Source organism: Pan troglodytes, chromosome 12 (assembly GCF_028858775.2).
Source record: "Pan troglodytes isolate AG18354 chromosome 12, NHGRI_mPanTro3-v2.0_pri, whole genome shotgun sequence".
Taxonomy (NCBI): Eukaryota; Metazoa; Chordata; class Mammalia; order Primates; family Hominidae; genus Pan; species Pan troglodytes.
The window spans coordinates 55,242,452-55,264,236 of NC_072410.2; the positions used below are offsets into that span (position 1 = coordinate 55,242,452).

The window sequence follows — 21,785 nt, forward strand, 5'->3', positions numbered from 1 at the left end:
ACACAGAACATTCATCAGATAAGTTTGCCATCTTATGTGAGCATTGTTCATGGCCCCCCAAAACAATTAAAATAGTAACATCAATGATTATAGATTACAGATTACCAAAACATATATAATAATAATAACAAAGTTTGAAATATTATGAGAATTACCAAAATGTGACACAGAGACACAAAGTGAGCATTGCTGTTGCAAAAATGCTGCCAGCAGATGTGGTTGATGCAGGGTTGCTATGAAACTACAATTTGTAAAAGATGGAATATTTGTGAAGCACAATAAAGTGAGGCCCAATCAAAGTAGACCTGTGTGTAACCTTATTTAAATAGAATCACACTCTGCTTCTTTTCTAATCTGCTGTTTTTCACTAAAAAAAAAAAAAAACAAACTGACCCGTGTCAATGAATATGGATAACATCAGCCTTTTTTTTTCTTTTTGATACAATGATTTTTATTTTATTTTATTATTATTACACTTTAAGTTTTAGGGTACATGTGCACAATGTGCAAGTTAGTTACATATGTATACATGTGCCATGCTGGTGTGCTGCACCCATTAACTCATCATTTAGCATTAGGTATATCTCCTAATGTTATCCCTCCCCTCTCCCCCTACCCCACAACAGTCCCCAGAGTGTGATGGTCCCCTTCCTCTGTCCATGTGTTCTCATTGTTCAATTCCCACCTATGAGTGAGAATATGCAGTGTTTGGTTTTTTTGTTCTTGTGATAGTTTACTGAGAATGATGATTTCCAATTTCATCCATGTCCCTACAAAGGACATGAACTCATCATTTTTTATGGCTGCATAGTATTCCATGGTGTATATGTGCCACATTTTCTTAATCCAGTCTATCATTGTTGGACATTTGGGTTGGTTCCAAGTCTTTGCTATTGTGAATAGTGCCGCAATAAACATACGTGTGCATGTGTCTTTATAGCAGCATGATTTAAAGTCCTTTGGGTATATACCCAGTAATGGGATGGCTGGGTCAAATGGTATTTCTAGTTCTAGATCCCTGAGGAATCACCACACTGACTTCCACAATGGTTGAACTAGTTTACAGTCCCACCAACAGTGTAAAAGTGTTCCTATTTCTCCACATCCTCTCCAGCACCTGTTGTTTCCTGACTTTTTAATGATTGCCATTCTAACTGGCGTGAGATGGTGTTTCATTGTGGTTTTGATTTGCATTTCTCTGATGGCCAGTGATGGTGAGCATTTTTTCATGTGTTTTTTGGCTGCATAAATGTCTTCTTTTGAGAAGTGTCTGTTCATGTCCTTCGCCCACTTTTTGATGGGGTTGTTTGTTTTTTTCTTGTAAATTTGTTTGAGTTCATTGTAGATTCTGGATATTAGCCCTTTGTCAGATGAGTAGGTTGTGAAAATTTTCTCCCATTTTGTAGGTTGAACATCAGCCTTTTAATCACTGCATTTCTATTTCATCATTTTAATTTAAGCAATTCTCTATTTGTAGACATTCATATTGTTTCCAATTTTTCATTAACTTAAACAATACTGCAGTGAACATCTTTATTTTGGCACTATAATAAAATAGCGTATGTCTCTTTGGATACCCTCACATTGCTAGTCAAACATAGGAAAAAAAATTGACATGAGGTGCTTACAGTGATCAAAATAATAAATAAAATCAGGATTTCTCTTGCTTTTTTCCCATGAATATTTTTTCTCTTTCTCAAAACAACAAAGAACATCTAAATAAAAATATCTCAAAAGGATTCCCTTTAAATGAAGGAAAAGCTGAAACCATGAATTCAAAAGAGATTCTAGAGCAAAGAAGCTCTCCTTCCTGATACTCGTTTCCTGGATTTAAAAATAAAAGTCCATTTCTTTAGTTGTTTTAAAAGGGAGAACTGCTATGATATTTATACTGAAAAGGAAAGATTACATTAAGGGCTGACACAAATTGACAAAAGCCAGAAGATTCAAACTGAACACTATCCCTCTATCCCTAACTCAAGCATTTTAAAGCAAAAAATAATTTTAACAAAAGGACTGTGCTCCATTAAAAGATTTAGTGATGACTCAGTAGGACAGCTAAAAACACATCTAGCATTACATGCTTCCATGATAGGTACTGAAAACATTTTAAAGAATAGATTAAAAGAGCATAATGGGAGAGACTTTGCTGAATTAATGACTGGGAAGAATATGATTCTGGTAAATCTGACACATACAACAGTCCAGCATCTGCAAACGCAGATGAGAGGAAGACATAAAACAACCTTGTAAGAAACCTGCACAAAAGTGTCTGCATTTTACTGTCCATAAATATCTGGAAGTTGGGGTGAGGTAGGAGCCGATAGACTGTAAATAATCTGTGTGCGTGCTTATACTAATTACTGTTAAGGACAACACAACCCATTTATTCTCCAAGTGAGCCATTCTGAATAATCATTCATATTTGGATTTGCTCTCATCCAATGTCTAGTCTTTGCCAGTGCCTTCTGTATCTAGATCATTTGTAAGGGACCTATTCCACCTTACTGTGCTTTTCCCCTTCAAAATCTTTACCACCTTCCATTGCTTCCCTCCTCCACTCATACCAAACCCCCTACCTGCGCCCAGAGCTCAAAACCACAAGTTCTTTTCTGGAATCCTCTCAAGACAACAGAGTTAAAAGAGTTAGTGGAAGAGCCCTCTACTCAGACATGATGAGATCACTTGTTAATCAGTTAATCCAAAGTTTGTTCAAGTAGGGAATGATTTAAAATGATATTACACTTAAACATTTATTTTAATGCACATCCATTTTGCAGCTGTTGATGCAGGGGTGAGGGTCCTTCCTCCTGTCTGGGTCCTCTGGAATTCCACGGCATCTTTCTTATATAAACCATATCCATAATATATTTCTACAATTTCCAGTTTGGAAATTTCTCTGAAAAAAATATACTTGCAAAGCACTTTGACTGCCAAAAGAATGTCCACATTGTTTTGCAGCTTTTTCCAATTTTTCACAGTTGTCTGGCCCACCCCATTTCAACAGCCTACTTTTTTTTTTTTTTAACAATCCTACTTTAAACAAAAATCAACTATATTAAGTCTTTCAATGTGCTTGGCTAAATTTTCATAGATTCATGAAAATACATTCATAGCTTCATATTTTATTAAATGACATAATTATAATAAAAAGTACAATGATGGCCAGGTGCAGTGGCTCATGCCTGTAATTCCAGCACTTTGGGAGGCCGAGGCGGGTGGATCACGAGGTCAGGAGTTTGAGAGCAGCCTGGCCAATATGGTGATACCCCGTCTCTACTAAAAATACAAAAATTAGCCCATTGTGGTGGTACACACCTGTAGTCCCAGCTACTCGGGAGGCTGAGGCAGAAGAATCACTTGAACCCAGGAAGCGGAGGTTGCAGGGAGCCGAGATCACGCCACTGCACTTCAGCTTGGGCAACAGTGCGAGACTCCATCTCGAAAAAAAAAAGGTACAATGACTTAAGCAGGTTTAGGGACAAACTGTAGATACCATTGGTCCTCAATGAGAAGACACTAGCATTCATCCTGTGGAGGGTTTTATGCAGTGAACAGAGAGCATTTGCTTATCAGGCGGGTCTGATCTGGCAAAGCAGTTAAGTGGGGGCCGTTTAAGAAAGTGTTTGTGGTAGATCTATCAAGTTAAAAATTTTGGAGTCTGTACAATTTCTGATGATTGGCAGAGAAACCCAGGATATAGCTTATTGCCACAAACTCAGTGTGTGACCACAGGTAGCAGTGATATTCGAAAGTATCCAAAAACATCAACCAGGCTGGGCACTGTCCAATTAGAACACATGCTGCCCATTAACCACCTGTAAAGATACACTGTGTGTTCTAGTTGAATATCAGCTGTGATGTGGAAAAGCTGACATTCTGGACCTTATTCACCTGCAAATGAAAATACAAGAGCGGTTGGTCAAGCAATACTCTAAGTTCCTTCTAACTCTGACATTCCTTATTGAGCTATGTACACCCCTAATTAATTTCCTTCCATGGGATTAATCACTTTTCTGATTCAATTATTTGTTCTTTTTCTGGATGGGGGTCATCTCGGAATTGTCGTTGAGACATAGATTCTTGTGGGCAATAACAAGAAGACAAAGCAAGGGAGGCATGACAAGGTATACATTAAATATAAATGTATAGTGTATATTTTCTATATGCCACAGTATCAAACAGATCTGCTTGCACATACTCATAACCACATACTCACATCCTCCCACCTGATTCTCTAGGGGTCTGTGTTCTGCATGTTTTGTTTTGTTTTTTAACCTGGGGATGATGCTAATTTTCATGGCTTGCTTCATTTACACAGATTGGAGCATGTTTTCCACATACAGCTTCTTGTTTGCCAACAAGCCCAGCTGTTGGGGGGCATAGAAGATCGCCCAATTATAGAAAACAGTCTTGAATACCTTTTCATGTTTCCCTCTCCTACCCTGGAGGCTCTTTTCCAACAACTACAATTTTAAGGGCCTTTTTCATTTACAGGAAACATTTACTTCTTTATTACTTTTGTTTGTTTGTTTCCAACTCTTCCTAAAAGCGTTTACCATAGCATAGGTAGGGGACCCTTTTCAGTTCTCCTCTAACAGCCCACAGGGAAAGCAAGACCAGGAGAAACCAAGGCCATGTGACCAGATGAGAGCAGGCTTTTATTTTGAATTCCCTAAAAAGGGAAACAGGACCCAACAGATTTGAACATTTGCTTGGAAAAAAAACTCCAAACTACTTTACGGTGTTAGCCCAGGCTCCTGTATGCCAAGTCCCAGCCCATAATAAATTTTATTGCAATGTTATAAACTCCTGAAAAGAGGAACTTGGAATGAAAGTGCTGACACAAGCTGCCACAGCCAGGCCACTTCATTCTTGTAGACTCTGTCCTGACATCAGCATACGTCTAAGGCAAAACCCCCGAAAATGAAAAAAAATGTTTTGCCCGATGGATTCTTTGATTCTCTCTTAATTTTAATTAAAAAGAATGGGGGAGGGGACCTCATCAATGAGAAACGAGCACTCTTGCAAATAATACATGACTGCATGTGGATGTTCCTGGCTTATAGCTCAAAGAGTTATTCAGCTGAAGTTAAATTCATCTTGCAAATGAAGCCAACCTTTTTTGAGGGGTGGGGGGGTGATTATTCATTTAAATGACAGCTTTATGTACTATAATTACAGTCATTAATGAAGGCACAATTATTTTATCATACATTACCAAGATCAAAGAAGATTTCTCAAGAATAAGTTCTCAGCATATAGAGTCAATACAGAAATTAGACCAAATATGAACTGTAACATTTTGCTTAAATAATGCCCTAGAGGTTAAAGAAACAATGAGTTAAAGTTGTAGAGGGAGAAAATTTAAAAGACACACTAGAGGTCACTGTTGCTACTTGAGCTGAAGATGTATCCACACACATACACACCCAGGCACACAGACGCACACACACGTGCGTGTGCTCACACACACACACAGGTATATATATATATATATATAATGCATATTTTAATAGGTTCTGTGCATATCAGAAAAACTCTAAAAAGATCAGTTACCTTCATTAAATTAAAAAAAAATCCATCATGGTATTTTTTTCTGGTGGTTATGTGGACAGTGGGCTATAAAAAGATGAAATGTAAAAATCTTAATTTTGAGGATTTCTTTCATGACCAAGGACATATCAAATACTTCACCTCCGATGAAAGATTTTGCACCTACTCTGCATTTTGAAAAACACCTTTCATCTATATGTTCATTTGGATTAGAAAGTAAAAGTAATTGAGGAATTATGGTCAGTATGCCTCTTCTTATTAGGGGAAGATGATTCCCTCTTTTAAAAATTTTTCAAATTTTAAGATTGTTAAATAGGGATGATATCTTTAGTCCTATCTTTGAAGCTGTATGGAGAAAGTTGTTTAGGTATGGCAAGTCTGTGAAAAATCTTGGAACAAGTATGGGAATTGTTAGTGTAACATTTCAACTCTACATTCATAAAAGGAAATTATTTTAGGAAAAACGACGGGTGGGCCTTTGTAAATGTAATGAGTTTAACAGGAAGAACTCCCTTATTCGTAGCTCCTGAAGAAGTCTCAGGCTCCATACTGTGCTCCAAGACTTTTGGTGCACAGTACGTGCATATTGTTGATAGAGAAGGAGCAGATCTATTTCAGAGCCCAAAGGCTGGCTCCCGAGTGGATTAGCAGAAAAGCTCAAGGCTGGATGATCTATCCCAAGAATACCATCTCATTGCCAAGGAAGGAAATCCAGAAGACATATTCATGCTGTTCAGTATTCTTCTTAGAGTATTGGTTTCAGGCGTGTGTACTGGCAAGTGAAGGATCAACCTGGAGGTGTAAATTGCAAAGCTAGGCTCCCAAACAACGTTTCCAGAAAGATGCCCATTTCATCTCTCTTGCTTTCTATTCTTTGCACATGATGCATGCCTTTGTTTGATAATGCAAGACCTGTAGAAAAGCACAAATAAGGGGAAAGGGTGAGAAAACTATCTCATTTCTTTGCTGAACCTCTTCTTTGTTCTCCATTGTGTTTTTTGATTTGTCCATGCAAATCACAGTCCTGGGAGTAATTAAAGTTCAGAGAGCTAACTAATAGCTCCTCAGTAACCGGGTATTTTCTACGAATTTCATGGGTGTGGGTAAAATGGATTTTAAATATAATTTGAATATTTTAATGGAGAATTACATATTTTTAATAGAATTTGCCAAATATCCTCTGTTAAATTCATGTTAGTGACGGAAGAAGACTATTAGGATGCTCGCAACCTCAATGTGAATCAAAAGTAACTGCTTTGCCCACGAGACAGTGCAGCATGGAAGAGGTAATCTGGATGCTGGACTTTTGGTGCTTCCTCTACTACCCAGCCAAGGTGAACTTGGGCAAGCCCTTGACCTTCACAAGGCTAATTTCTCACTTGTAAGAAGGAGCTAATAATTTCTGTCTTCTCAGGCAGGATGACATAAATTAATAGGTGTAAAATGGTTGGTACCAGGCTTGGAATGGGAAAATTTTGGTAAGTGTCATTCATCTTCATTGTCATAACAGAAGTCCCCTGAACTCCTTGACACCTATCAAGAAGGGACAGATGCTGTGTTTTCACCCACAAGCAGGTATGAAACAACAGCAACGTAAGAAAACAACATTTGAATTCAACAGCTTGTTATTTGGGGGTGAGGAGGACAGGTTTTAATTAACTGTTGTATTTTTGTTTTTCCAAACAGCTTTGTGTTTACCAATTCAAACTTGGACTTCAGAGAAAACAGAGAGCACTCTACTATGATAACACAGAACTAGTACCATAATTTTTTTTGGTTAAGAAAGGTATGTACGTTCTGGAAGTTACCTGGGTAGAATAAAAAACAGAATAAAAGTGGAAAGAACAAAAGAATTTAAGAAATGAATAGAATTTATTTTCAAATAAATGTGCATTTTGTTAACCAAAATAATAAACATTAAATGTGTTTGTGTTTTGTGCCACATAACTATTTTTTAATGTCCTATTATTCACAGCCTAGTTAGAGGACCAAGGGTTCATTGAAGTCAGCATGTTTAAGAGCAGTCCCACAATTCTTACCAGGCTGAAAACCACTGCCTTCACCAGCTCTGGTTGCAATTATCATATGCAATACATTTTGTTTTAAATGGAAGCTTTTATAATGAAATTTGGAAGCCAGCGTCATTTCTCTTCCTTTGCTTTCTACTAAAAAAGAATTTGAGGACAGACAATAAAGGAAATGGCAAGGAACTATTCTATGACCTTGGGCAAATCTCTTCGGTAGTTCGGCCTTGTATACACACACATATGCACACACACATGCACACACCCCCTTCGTTTTATATTCTTCTGCAAAGCCATGTCAAACAAAAAGTTGGATGGAGATTTGGCAATTCCTTGGTTATTTTGAAAAATGGATACATTGATCAAATTGAATGGGTACCAAATTTTCTAATTATGCAAATAATTGCTAAGTCTTCAATGTAGCTTACTTAAGAAGTACCGCCCAGAGAAGGGGAAATGAAGAGTTTCTTTCTCACTTGGGTATACAATGAGAATTTGTAGAGAGCTGTAAGCACCTCAGCCGAGAAATGATGCAGAAGGAGAAAACGTGGGCTGGGCGCGGTGGCTCATGCCTGTAATCCCAGCACTTTGGGAGGCCGAGGCGGGCAGATCACGAGGTCAGGAGATCGAGATCATCCTGGCTAACACAGTGAAACCCCGTCTCTACTAAAAAATACAAAAAATTAGCCGGGCATGGTGGCGGCCGCCTGTAGTCCCAGATACTCCGGAGGCTGAGACAGGAGAATGGCTTGAACTCGGGAGGCGGAGCTTGCAGTGAGCCAAGATGGCGCCACTGCACTGCAGCCTGGGTGACAGAGCGAGACTCCCTCCGTCTGGAAAAAAAAAAAAAAAAAGTAGAAAACGTGATACCCTTTTCATCTTACTATAATGAAAGTACTGGAACTGCCTTTTACACTAGATTAAAACATTTTTAAAACCCTTGTTCTTAGCCACACCCTAGAACAATGTTTCTGAGTTGCCTTTATTTCATTAACATTCTTGGTCAGCAAGAACAGGGCTTGGACAGAAATACAGCAAGATGGCTACCTATCTCTTGCAGAGGAAAAAAAAATGCAGGATCATTCCCCAAGTGAATTAAAAAAATAATAACAAAAAATCCTCCAGTTAGTGATTCTTCTTTGCTGCCTATAGGCAGTTCTTTGATTGTGGGATATCTGATGGGTGTTGGTGGGGAGAGCCAGTTTAGTTGTGTTTACATGAAATAAAAGGTAGAAGTTGCACAGCTGTACCCGAGAAGCTAGGAAGGTCCCACCCGATGCGGCAGCTGTGCTGTGAATGCCTTCAGGTACTTGATTTTTCCCTTTGTTGACATCAGTGTAGCCACATTAGGGACTCTTAGTGTCACAGTTAGACTTTGAAAATAAATACAGTATAGCAGCTCTCCAGGGAGCTCTGCTGAGAAACAGACATCAAATAGTGAGGAGATGGTGAGGAGGAGTGGCTTGCCTGGAGAGCCAAGGAGCTCCTTAAAGTGGGCTCTGGACTGAGGAGCAGTGAGCAGGCTCAGAATGAAAAGAGAGCAACAAAAAGGACTGAAGAGTTGACACCCACTGTCACTTTTTGCCTCGCTCATGAATTTGGCACGTGCCTTTGGAGAATTCAGTGCAAAAAGACCTCCCACCAAAGAGTGATGTCTGTTGCTTTGTATAGAGGTTTGGATTCCCTAGTTGGCTCTGCCCCTTTCTGCTCATGACTTGAAACAAGTCACTTCTCTCTAGACTTTAGAACTTTTCAATGCAACAAGGAAATCATATTCAGATGTGCTCATGTGTCTTGGGATGAAGTGGGAGGTAGGAGAAATTGAGTTCCTGGACTCAAATACAGTGATGTGGATCCAGCAATAACCCTTTCATGGAAGCACGGTCTTCTCTGGTTCTCATAATTCAGGCCACAGATATTGTCATCACGATCAGCTGAGAGCCTGTTTGTAAAGGTGTGGTGCTCTGGGTCCACCCAGGATCCACGGAGTCAGCATCTCTGAGCATGGATCCTAGGAATCTGGATTGTAGCTGGCCCCTGGATACTTTTTCTTTCTTAGTACATTATTGTGAGAAATATCACCAGCTCATCACCAGCTCTTACTCTTAACAAGGGCTAAAAGTGCTTAGTTTCATATGGATCCTCTCTTACTGGCTTATGTATTGAGCAGTACTTGGTTCCACTTTTATTAAAGAACATTAGGAAAAGGTAATTTATTTCATGGTTTAGTCCACAAATCTGATTTTGAGAGAATGGAATGAAGAGTGTGAGGGGTGATCAAGAAATTTTTAATGAGTTGAGTGGAACATAGGGATAACGTCTATGTCCCAACCACATCTCCCCTAGCATGGATTCAGTCACTTCTGCTAATCTCACTTTCAATTACAAGCACAGGTTTTAAAGCCAGTGAATACTATAAGGTGTGTTGTCAGCTTGTTGTTTTTCTTTAAGCTACTCTGTACGTTCTGAATAATTACTTTGAAATGATTATTTTGAAGTTATACATTGGCTTTTTTAACTGCCATTGTCCTTGCAATTACAAGAAACAGAGAATTTTCCACTCCTTCAAGATTGTTAAAAATCCTTACAGAAGAAACAGTCACACTCTGTGTGCCAAAGGGCACAAAGAAAGATGCATCAAGTTTTAAATATCTATATTGCTCACTTTATACTACCTACCTTTTGTACCATGTATAAAAATGTGTAAAATAATACAAATTTAAAATACATATATGTCTAGGTTAAGGAAAAAGCATACTGCACATAAATGTCTTTGTATAAGTTCTCCGTAAGATAGGGTTAGGAGATATTTATAGTTTTGCCGATGACTTAATACTTACTGCCCTAGGAATTCATTCATCCTTCCAACTGCCTTGAGAGGCCTTTGAAACAATAAAGCATATTTGTGACCACGCTGGGAGTGGAGTCCAGGCCCCACATAGCAGACCTGAGACGCCTTGGCCCAAGGAGCTTAACTGATGTCAAATGTAAACCACTTTTCAAAAGCGTGTTATCAGGTCCACACCAGACTATCCATTTTGATAATCTCATTCCATTTTTCATTTTATTGTTGAAAGAAGAAATAGATTAATGAGAGTCTAAATCCCCCCAGAAAGAAAATCTTCCTTATAAGGCATGCCTGAAGAGAGATTTGAGAAAATTACTTACTCTGCTTTTGTTTTGCCAAGTAAGGTAACATTTAGATCATTTATATTTGAAAAATTCTTAAGCCAGGTCAGTGTAGTCTGCTAGATTAAATCTGGAGGGGGAAAAAAAAACAACAAGAAGATCATGAGGATGAGGATGATGACTACGACAACGATGATGATGTAAACTATAAATCTCCCAGACCCTGGTTTGCTTGTGTGTATGAAGACTAGGGGCAAACCCCTGTGATCCATCTCAGATCCAACAAGAAAAAAGCGGCCCCAAATTGCATTTGAAAATGGTGCACCACACAAAAGAAACATTTGTCTAAAGAGAATTTAAAATGATCAGCTTCTAACTATACGAGAAATATTCTTTCAAGTATCCCAGAACAATAAGAGAAAGTCTTACAGAGAATGGTAATCAGAATCATGGACTGATTTGTGACAGAACAGAAGGAGCCTTAGAAATCATCATGGTAACATCATTTTTGTAATACCACATTGCTAACATCATTTTACAAATGAAGAAGTTAGAATCTAAAAAGGTACCCTTCACAGTTTCAGAAAACCTGCCTTCATTAGTCCTGTAGTGCAGTGAAGCTCAAGATTCTATAGCAGCTTCAGAAGGAAATACCAAGGTTTGAAAACTCTTCAGTGGCCCAAAGTTGGAACAAGAGCCCTGCCTTCCAGACCTCGAGACCAGAAGACTGGATTTGAAGCTCTATGAAAAATTTCACTTTTCAACCAATCGGAGGACAATTGGATGCTCAGTGGAGGTATAGTAAAGTGTTGTTTCTGACCAAATAGTCACACCCTCAATGAAGTTATAGAAAACCATATTCCTGCCCTAAACAAGTTTAGTATCCAAGGGTCATTTTTCAACTTTACTTCCTCCAAAATCCCAAGGTGATTCTCAGAGGTTATCACTGCTGTTAAAAATCCAAGGTTTCAGCAAAAGAAGCTCCATTTGGCTGATAGCAGAATTGCAATACTGGATTCTTTTTGTCACCCTTCTCCCCAGGGCATCACAGTGCCAGGCTCCTGTCAGTTTAATTGGGAACCACTGATATAGACAAATCATCAATGTCACAGGAGTTCATAATAAATTGACTGTATTGGCCAGGTGCAGTGGCTCATGCCTGTAATCCCAGCACTTAAGGAGGTTGAAGTGGGCAGATCATCTGAGGTCAGGAGTTCAACATCAGTCTGGCCAATGTCGTAAAACCCTGTCTACTAAAAAAAATTAAATAATTAGCTGGACATGGTGGCATGTGCCTGTAATCCAAGCTATTTGGGAGTCTGAGGTAGGAGAATCGCTTGAACCTGGGAGGCGGAGTTTGCAGTGAGCTGAGATCAAGATCGTATCATTGTACTCTAGCCTGGGGGACAGAGCAAGATTCCATCTCCAGAAAAAGAAAAAGAAAAGAAATGGACTGCATTGCCTCTGGAGGAGGGGCTAGATCAGATCTAGCTTATTATTTGCCATCAATAATTGGGGCACAGGCTATACGGTTGAAGCGCTGCATCTCACTTGGATTATGTTCTATGCATCTTATTGTAGAAATTCTGATATCTGTATTTAGAACCATCCAATATCTGTCACCACCATTCCCACAGAACACTGGGAGGAGAGCTGAATCTGTATTCACCTAGCACACACCACAAGAAGCAGTCTTGGCCACGCACACCATATCATGCAAGTCGGTGAAGCCCCTTCTGGGACAGAAAGGGTGGTGCATAAGGCTGGATTCTGGCACAAAGTCTCAGCCAGGAAGGAACCACATGCGTTCTCTGTCGGGTGAGCACTTTGCCTTGAGGTTTGGTGAGTTGCAGTGTTGTGCACCTAAGGCTGTCCCCATTAAGCTGCCTCCTAGCAAATTTAAAACCACTGTGACACAGACACCTGTGCAAAAGGAAATTAACTAAGACCCTGCACTGATGTTCCCTTCGGAGCTCTTACCACCCTCTAAGAAGGGCTACATATCACCCTGTGAGAGGGCAGACATGGCTGTGGGAGCTGTCTAGACCTGCTGTGATGAAGAATGACTCTACTGTCTTAACATCGACTGTATTTCTTATGTCAGTATTGTCTCCCAATTTTAACATGACTGAATTGTTAAAGGATTTTTTTTTTTTTTTTTTTTGCCTTGCCTACAAAATGACACAAGTCCTCTCCTTTTCTGGTTTCCATTATATTCCATTGTGTGGCCCTGCACAGAGTCAACTTTTATTCCAAGATTTTGCATTTCTATGTAATACTACTCAATAGCTATAGTGCATAAACATATGTTTAGGCACTTTGAAAAACATTTTTAAATTAAAATGCCTTATGTCAATCACAGGCAGGCAGTATCCAGGATGTGCATGAAGCTGAGCGTGTGGATTATGTATTCCAGGGAAAACATCCTTGTAGTCATTGTGCATGCTCCATGGCCGCTTTTCAAGGTGAAATGTCTCTGCCACTAAAATAACATTTTTATTTAGTCAAGACACTAAAAGCAGTTAGAGGCCAGTATTGACTGATCACTTGCCAATGTTCAATTTTTAAATCAAAGTTATTTTGGACTTACTATTGTATGAGCTCCCCAAACATCCATAGTCACTTTATTTGCATTTTACATGCATTCAAAATAACTACTTACTTTCTCCCTTTAAAAAATTGATTGAAGAAACATTTGCTCTCAAGATGAAAAACATTACACTGCAAAGCAATCTGTCATAGCTGAATGATGGTTCCCTTAATATAATGGTTCTTAATGAAAATTGTGAGGAATTTTCTACTCTATAAGCTTCAAGAGGCTTGGGTATGGAGGACATGGGTCCCCCACCGCAGCAATAACAATAACATAGGCCTTCCAGATATGCCCATCTTGAGAGGTGACGACATATGCTTGTTTTTGAGTCCTCAAAGTTTGTTCCCTAATTATTTTAGATATTCTCTCCCTAGTAATTATTTTGGATGTTCTCCTCTCTCTGAAATAAGAGGAAAAGTCACTTTCATACAAAATACACAGTGTTGCAGAAGGATAGGACTGTAGCAATCTGCCAACAATTAGAGACGGAACCACGTAAACCAAAAAGCTCAAAGCTTATTAGTCATTATTGACATTATTTTTAAAGTTTTCAAGTGCAAGCACTAATTAAAAGGATAAGATTCTAACCGTTTAATTAAGTTTGATGAGTTATAGAATTTTTGAGGATGGTAAGCAAGTATTTGCCTGGGTTGCATCATCAAAGGCATCAGATGAAGAATTGTTTCAATCTAAGACATGTTTCTCAATAAATGCTTCATTTACACAAGCTAGAATTTTCAATTCTTATCCAATGTTATATATAGTTGTCTAGATGAATCTTTGAATTACTGTATAACTATTAATAACTGTTCACAATGCACATTGTATATCTACCTTGTACCTAAAGGCCATGATAATGATTATAGAAATAAAAATGAATGAAATGGGCCACATTCAAAGACATACTATCTAGTAAAGGAAACAGATGTAAAACAAATACCATACAGTGTACCAATCTCATTTGTATCTGTACAAAGATAGCCCAGAGGAAGAAATGACAATTTTTTTTCTGTAGAAGTCAAGGAAAAGGTAAACCTAAGCAGAATCTCTATTTTATTTTATTTTATTTTTTTTGAGATGGAGTCTTGCATTGTCACCAGGCTGGAGTGCAATGGCGTGATCTCGGCTCATTGCAACCTCCACCTCCCGGGTGCAAGCAATTCTCCTGCCTCAGCCTCCCAAGTAGCTGGGATTACAGGCACCCGCCACCACACCCAGCTAATTTTTGTATTTTTAATAGAGACGGGGTTTCACCATGTTGGCCAGGAGGGTCTTGATCTCCTGACCTCGTGATCTGGCCACCTTAGCCTCCCAAAGTGCTGGGATTACAGGCATGAGCAAATCTTAAAATATTAATAGAAGCATGCTACAGTCACAAAAGGAAGATGATTTGTACACAGGAAATAATGTTTAGGAGAGCATTAAAGAATGAAACATCAGAGAGAGAAAAAGGGAAGAGAGAGATATAAAACTTCAAACGGCTTTGTGTAGTTAGAACGCAGGCAGCAAGAGGAGGGAGATGAGGCTGGCCATGCTGTCAGGAACTAAATCATGCAAAGCCTTTTGTGCAATACAAAGAAACTTGGCTTTGATTCTGTGGGCAATGGTGAACCATGAATAAGTTTGTGATTTAAAAAATATTACTCTAGAGGCACTTTGGAGGCTGGATTAGGGATTTCAAGGGAGACAGATTAGAATCAGGAAGGCTCTATGGGTGGTCATTATATAGTCCAAATGAAAGATAATGTGGATCTTAAATAGAGTGAATAAAATAAATATGAGAACTACTAGAAAGGAAGACTTGATTGATTGAATTTGGAGTCAGAGAGAGGAATGGAAGACTTTGAGCCTTAGCAAAGAACCTCGGTATAGCATTTAAGAAAGGGTGGCATTCACAAATGCAGAGGTTAGAGGTAGTCTTGAAATTGTTTTTAATTACTCATTAGCAGAAATGATCATTATTCTCAACTCATACTCAGGTTCCGGAGATAGGGAAGTGGCATGTTCCATCATACACCACCGCACTTGGCAGATTCCTGGGAAAATAATCAGTAACTCCCCTGTAAGCCCTGTGAGAACAGCTCAGAAGCTACAGTCAACAGAGTTGGGCCAGAGCTGTCCCTACTTAAAACAACCAGTAGGGATGAAAAAAATTCAGTAAGTCGTTTGATTGTTTGGTCTACATGACACTGCCCCCTACTATCTCTGAACCTGGACGAAAGTCCTACATACACACAAGCACACACAGAGACACACACAAACACATCAGAACAATTGGAGGAGTATTCTCGTGGATATAATTGGATATTTTGACTGTAAATGCCATGTCCATGGAAACGAAGATGATCTCAGTACTGGGGAACCTACTCATCTCAAGAGCAAACATTTGTTTCAGATATGTTCTGAAATGCCAATATTTGTTAGAGGAGAATTTGCTTCTGGATATTTCTCTAATTTCTGCCTTTGCTGCTGTTGCTGTTGTTCCAAAAATCTTAGGCTTTTCCAATACAATTATTCCCTGAATATAAGAATATAGATACCTAGCTATGACCCAGGTATTGTGATGAGTTTTACATAACTTGCCTCATTTAATCCCCACAACAACCTACAGATATATACTGACATTATCCTATTTTTTTTTTTTTCTTGAGATGGAGTCTTGCTCTGTCCCCCAGGCTGGAGTGCAGTGGCACAATCTCGGCTCATTGCAAGCTCTGCCTCCTGGGTTGATGCCCTTCTCCTGCCTCAGCCTCCCAAGTAGCTGGGACTACAGGTGCCTGCCACCACACCTGGCTAATTTTTTATATTTTTAGTAGAGGTGGGGTTTCACCATGTTATCCAGGATGGTCTCGATCTCCTGACCTCGTGATCCGCCCGCCTCAGCCTCCCAAAGTGCTGGGATTACAGGCGTGAGCCACCACGCCCAGGCCTATCTGAAATTTTTAGATAAAGAAACAGAAGCACAGAGAGGTTAAATGACTTGCGCAAGGTCACACAGCTAGGAAATGTACAGACAGGGTTCAACCCCAAGAAGCCTGGCTGCTTATTCAAATGATCTTATCCAAATGCACTTCCCATGTTCAGTTTATTTGGATTTACCATTGGACCATATTTCCTTGGACACAAGATTACAACACAACCATTTCAATTATTGCCAACCCTTTGTCATTTACAAGCTCAAAGTGCAAATCTGTAGTCACATGATCCTATGCAAATTTCAGAAAGCCTAAAATGATGAGCTCACACACCCAGTCTGGTGACTTTACATTGAGATCCAGCTAAACTGCATGAATTATCAAGGCTAAAATTAGGACTCTTACATCTTAGCTAACACCTGCCTCTCTCTCTGCTAAAATATATTATAATTAGCTGCTTTTCCTGGGAGAAATTGTAAAACTGAATGCAATTAAACAAAAGGAGAGACAGCAGATTGTACAGCAAAACAAAACAAAACAAAAAGTACTTAAAAAGCCAAGATAGATACATATTCAAAGGTAGCAATTTCAGAGGCAAGGCAGACCTTTCTTATTTTGCAGTAATGTTCTGAATGGCAAAGAGCATGGCCTTTGGCACATGCTTGGTCCTCCATGTTTGTTCACTGCTATGCACACTGTTTGGGGTTGAATTAGGACTTTGGCAGGGCAGCCATTCTCTGGCTATGGTTGTACATTCATTGAGGACCCCAAAAATCAGGTGATCTATGCCATCCAGTCCACATGCCTCACACCCAAATAGCCCAGTGGAAAGATCCCTCAAGTGCCACATGTGAGTCCTGGATGCTCGTAGAGGCTCTTGTGCTCGCTAAAGTTGTGGGATGTGGTTCCAGTTGCTTGACTTCTCTTGGTCCAGCTTTTCTTGCACTGAAATGACAGGAAAATGATCCCTGCCCTATTTTCCTCAGGAGAATACAGTGAGACTCAGAAAGGGCTAAAAACAAATAGGCCACTTTACTCAAGTTTTGCCAATGAAATGCCTAGAATACAACCATTTGTAGAAATAAGTTCACAAGTGGTTGAAAAGGCAATGAGCAAAATTCTAGGGGAAGACCCCATTACTTAAGACAAAGACATCACTTTTCCCAAACAGAATGTAGGAACTGCCACTGTCCAAAAGGTAGGCCAAAAAATAAAACCCACCAACAAGCAAACAAACAAACCCATGGTCCAGTCACTAACCATGAAAAGGTTTGTAAGTGCATCAGAGGAGATTAATCCTTAACTGGAGAGAAATAATAATCAAGGTATATGTGTACCACAAAACATTGTAGCTGGGAAAAAGAGACTTTAGGGAGGAGAAACAGGAAGAAGAAAACTAAAGCTTAGTGTTAATCTCATACTACAACATGTCAGCCCAAGATACTATGGGCTGTTTTACTGAACAGGGCAAAGCTGCTTTAATTTAGCGGTGTTTATTTGGAAAGGTTTGCTATCCCAGTGCTCTTTGCAGTACACCACATTTGCTGGTGTGTTTTTTGGCTGTACCTGGAGGCGTGCTGTGGGCTGACGAATGTCCAGGTGTGAAAATTCACGTTAGCCATGTATATGCACTGTGGATTTATTTCTTTGCACTTTTTTTGCCCCCCTAATTGAAATAGTAAAATTGACTATACTCAAAGCTTGAATAGTCCCCCAGACATTAGTGTTATAAATTAATGATTAGAAATATAATTCCTTGTATACATCTTTCTGCCACCGCATCTTTCAAATGTAAAGTCAGTATGGAATAAGAATCAGAGAAATGTAACCTGACATTGAACTTGAAACCAAACACATTGACAAAACAAAAGAACACAAGCAGAAAAAAAGAAAAGGGAATTTTGAAAATCATCTTCATAAGGCATTCTGAATCTGCAACAATCTATTTTTCCAGATTAACAAATCTTGGTCTCTTCTAGGTGTTTTGAACTAGATTACTGACTGGCCATCTGTGGCAGGCCCACTCCTGGATGTCATGCCCCTGTTAATGAAATCTGGGTGTGCGCTCGTAAACAGACCTGGTGAATGGTAGATGTCAGCCATTGCGTGATGGGCAGTCATCAATCATCCATTGTCAGTTATTTCTGTCCCAGTGAGTAAGCCTTTCTTTAAAGCATTAAGTAAGAATGTTGCCAGACCACAGGAACAAGCCCTGAGCTGTTTGCAGGTGCTGCTATTCACAGCTGCCAATTAAACCCCTGACATTTCCATATTGGCCATGAGGCACAGCATATGCTTTTGACATACCAATTCTTTAAAAAAAAAAAATCACCAATCTCAGATTATCAATACATGCCTTTTTCTTTTTTCTTGGTTACTACATGAAGCTTTTTAAAATAGTTTATTTTACAAATAGAGGAAGGAGAATCAGAAAAAGTTCTAGTGAACTGAATTATTAAGATGTGCACATAATATTCTTTCTTGTGGGAAAGTGGCTGGCATTTCTGATGTGAAAAGTCTTCCCTGATGCCTAAATCTACACAGCAAAGTCTCCTATCAGGACTTCAACATTAAAAAATATTTTTCTTGCCTTTTTACTTATATTTTTTTCTTTTTGATTCTCAAATAGTAATACTATTTTAATGTAATCCAGTACATTAAAACTAGATATTGCAATTTTGATTATGATTCTGTGTCTTTCATTGAGATGCAAAATGATTATAGTTTGCAAGTGTGCCTTGTATTTAAATAATTTCATGAAATTTGCAGAGACTTTTTATTTAGTCTCAAATGTAAGTACATGAAAGGGTGTGTTCCTAGGCAAAGGGTGTGTTCCTAGGCAAAGGGTGTGTTCCTGTGTGTTACATCATGGCTTTACATTCACATATTTCCAGGTTGGAAGATAAAAGCATCCAACCACTCTCAGAGGATCATAGGCGTAGTGGATGTATTCACCTATAAGTACTATAAATAGGCAGGGGCAGGGGAGAAGAGCCTACATGCACCTTTCAGGAATATTTCACTGTTTTTTATTGATTTTCACTTTTTCTAGATATGGGTAGCTCTTGGTAAGAAATGAATTGTGGTGACAATCATGAAAATTTTAACTAAATCATTCCTTCTGGTTAGTCTTTAGAAAATAAAGACATGTTCTATGTGGTTTCCTATTGTTTTGCCAACAATAGCATCAAAATCATCTGTGATTAAGTATGAGTCTCTATTTTCAAGGTTGAGCAACAGACCTTGATATGGAACTACCACCCTCTTCTTTCCCCATCCTCTGTCCATAGAGCTGAGCTAAACAGAGTTACTTCCACATTTTCTTGAAATCCCTAAATCCCGCTACTTTCAGGGACATTTGTTGAGGAAAGCAAAGTTGACAAGCTAGGATTTCTTTCCAATAAACTTAGCTGATGACTGTAGCAGGTGAGCTGTTTTTTCCCATAGTGATAATTTTACATTCTTTTCCTGCTTCTGAGAGGAGGAAAACGTTGCCATCTTATTTGAGAGATGCTCAGTAGTGTTTCATCTTTAAAAAGAGAGAATATTTGCTATTGCCATCTATGTAATGAAAGAGTACTTAAAAAGAGCTGTCTTTTTTTTTTTTTTTTTTTTTTAAGAGACAGGGTCTCTCTATGTTGCCCAGGCTGGAGTGCAGTGACTATTCATAGGTGCAATCAGAGCTCATCATAGTCTCCAACTCCTGCTCTCAAGTGATCCTCCTGCCTCAGCTTACGTAGTAGTGGAGACAGCAGGTATGTATCTGGCTAAAAGAGCTATCTTTTAATAAAAATATTTTTCCTCTGTAAATTAATTTTGTCGTAAGAGCTGCCTTACCAACCTAATGTATGGTGAAGACCTGAACAAGAGTGAAAATTTTAGCATTATATGAAGATGCAATGGCTTGCAATGGCCTTGAGCCCTTGGGCTACATGAACACTTACCACTGAACAGAGCTGAGGATGCTGAGCTGTGGCATTGGCTTTAGGCTGTTCATTTGTGATAATGTCTTCCCACAGGCTTTGTGATACAAAATGAAAGGAAAGGGCTGGATTTGCCTCCCTGATGCTCTGTGCCTAACTAGCACCCTATGCGCCGCTTATCTCCACTTGATTCCAGGTCTTCCAAGTGCCCCTGGTTGTAGTCATAATGATAGTAATAGTGATGAGGACAATGATCACAATAATAATAATGGAAGCCATCATTATGGCAGGCAGCTTTGGACTGTAGTAGAGAGTGCAGATTCCGTAGAGAGCCAGACTGGTTTTAATCTTGCCTCTGCCAATTACAAGCCATGAGACCCTGGTCAAGTTACTTAATCCATTTGTTCTTCAGTTGCCTTCTCTGTGAAATGGAGGTAGTAATAGCAACTACCTCACTGGTACATCGAATGCTTAGAGCAGTACCTGGAACATCTGGGACATACTTCAAGAAGTGCTAGAGGAGTGTTAGATAAAACAAATGAGTATTCCTAGTATATCTGCACAGGAGATTTCATCTTAATTCTAATGCATTTTTGCTATACACACACACACACATATATATATATAGAGAGAGAGAGAGAGAGAGAGAGTTATTCCAGTTTTTCAGGTGGGGGAATTGAGGCTGTATGAGGTTAAGTAATTCTCCCAAGGCTGCCAGCCAGTGATTTGCCAAATGGTGATTTTAACCTGGGTTGGTGTAATTTCAAAACCTATGCTCTTTCCATCTCCAGGCTTCCTATCCTATGCAGTCATTTCACAACCGTATACCAATGATCAAAAGAAAAGTGGCAAGGGATTGAAGGAAATAGAAACAGAATAAGAAACCTCAGAGAACGTAAGAATTTCACAGTGTAAGGGCATCAGGAAATCCTCTAAGGACAGAGATAGATAAACACTTTTCCAAGGTCAGAAGCCCAGCAGTCACCACACTTATAGATCCTGAGTTCACTCATTCATTCATTTAACAGATATGTATGTTCCTCATATTTCCACAAAAGGGTTGGCAACCTCATGTGCAGCCATTTAATAAGAGCGTGTGTTCTACGTAACTTTGTCAAAGAAAGAGGCCCAGGAAAGCCACAGGAAAAGATACTGATGAGAAGATGCCAGGACTTTCCTGGTGATTGAATCTGATTTGGTAAGTTCTGGGGCTGCTGCTTCTCCCCTGCTTGGATCTCTGAAGGCAGAGAAGGCAAGGCATGGGACAAGGGAAGGGCTGGCTGTCCCAAGGCTGGGTGTCATCAGCACATACAAGTTGTCTTTATCGAGGCTAACTGGTATTGGTTATGGCAGTATTGACGTGGTGATGTTATGTTTCCAATGTTTCCAAGTTCAAAAGACATAGGTCTTTTATTTCCTTTCTGCCTACTAAGATTATTTAGGCTCCACACATGCAAAGCAGAGTATTATGCAATAAATTAATCATATCAGAGCAAAGTAGCCACTGAAAAATTGCCAAACACCATAAACATTGGTCAAAATTGAGTCCAACCATTTGCATGGAGAATAATTGAACCTGTGGATTCACTTGAGGTAACTAAGCAACTTTTCATTATGAATTATAAAGCTTTTCAAACATAAAATG

At 39.2% G+C, this 21,785-nt stretch overlaps 1 long non-coding RNA gene across 1 annotated transcript; it reads right to left on the minus strand.

Annotated features, from left to right (window-relative positions):
- Positions 1-6,283: 6,283 nt before the first annotated feature.
- On the minus strand, positions 6,284-20,341 carry LOC107971656 (uncharacterized). Its single transcript, XR_001714558.3, has 3 exons — positions 20,162-20,341; positions 10,749-10,839; positions 6,284-6,468 (listed from the first exon to the last, which is right to left on the minus strand). It is a non-coding gene; the product is annotated as an uncharacterized LOC107971656 (long non-coding RNA).
- Positions 20,342-21,785: the final 1,444 nt, after the last annotated feature.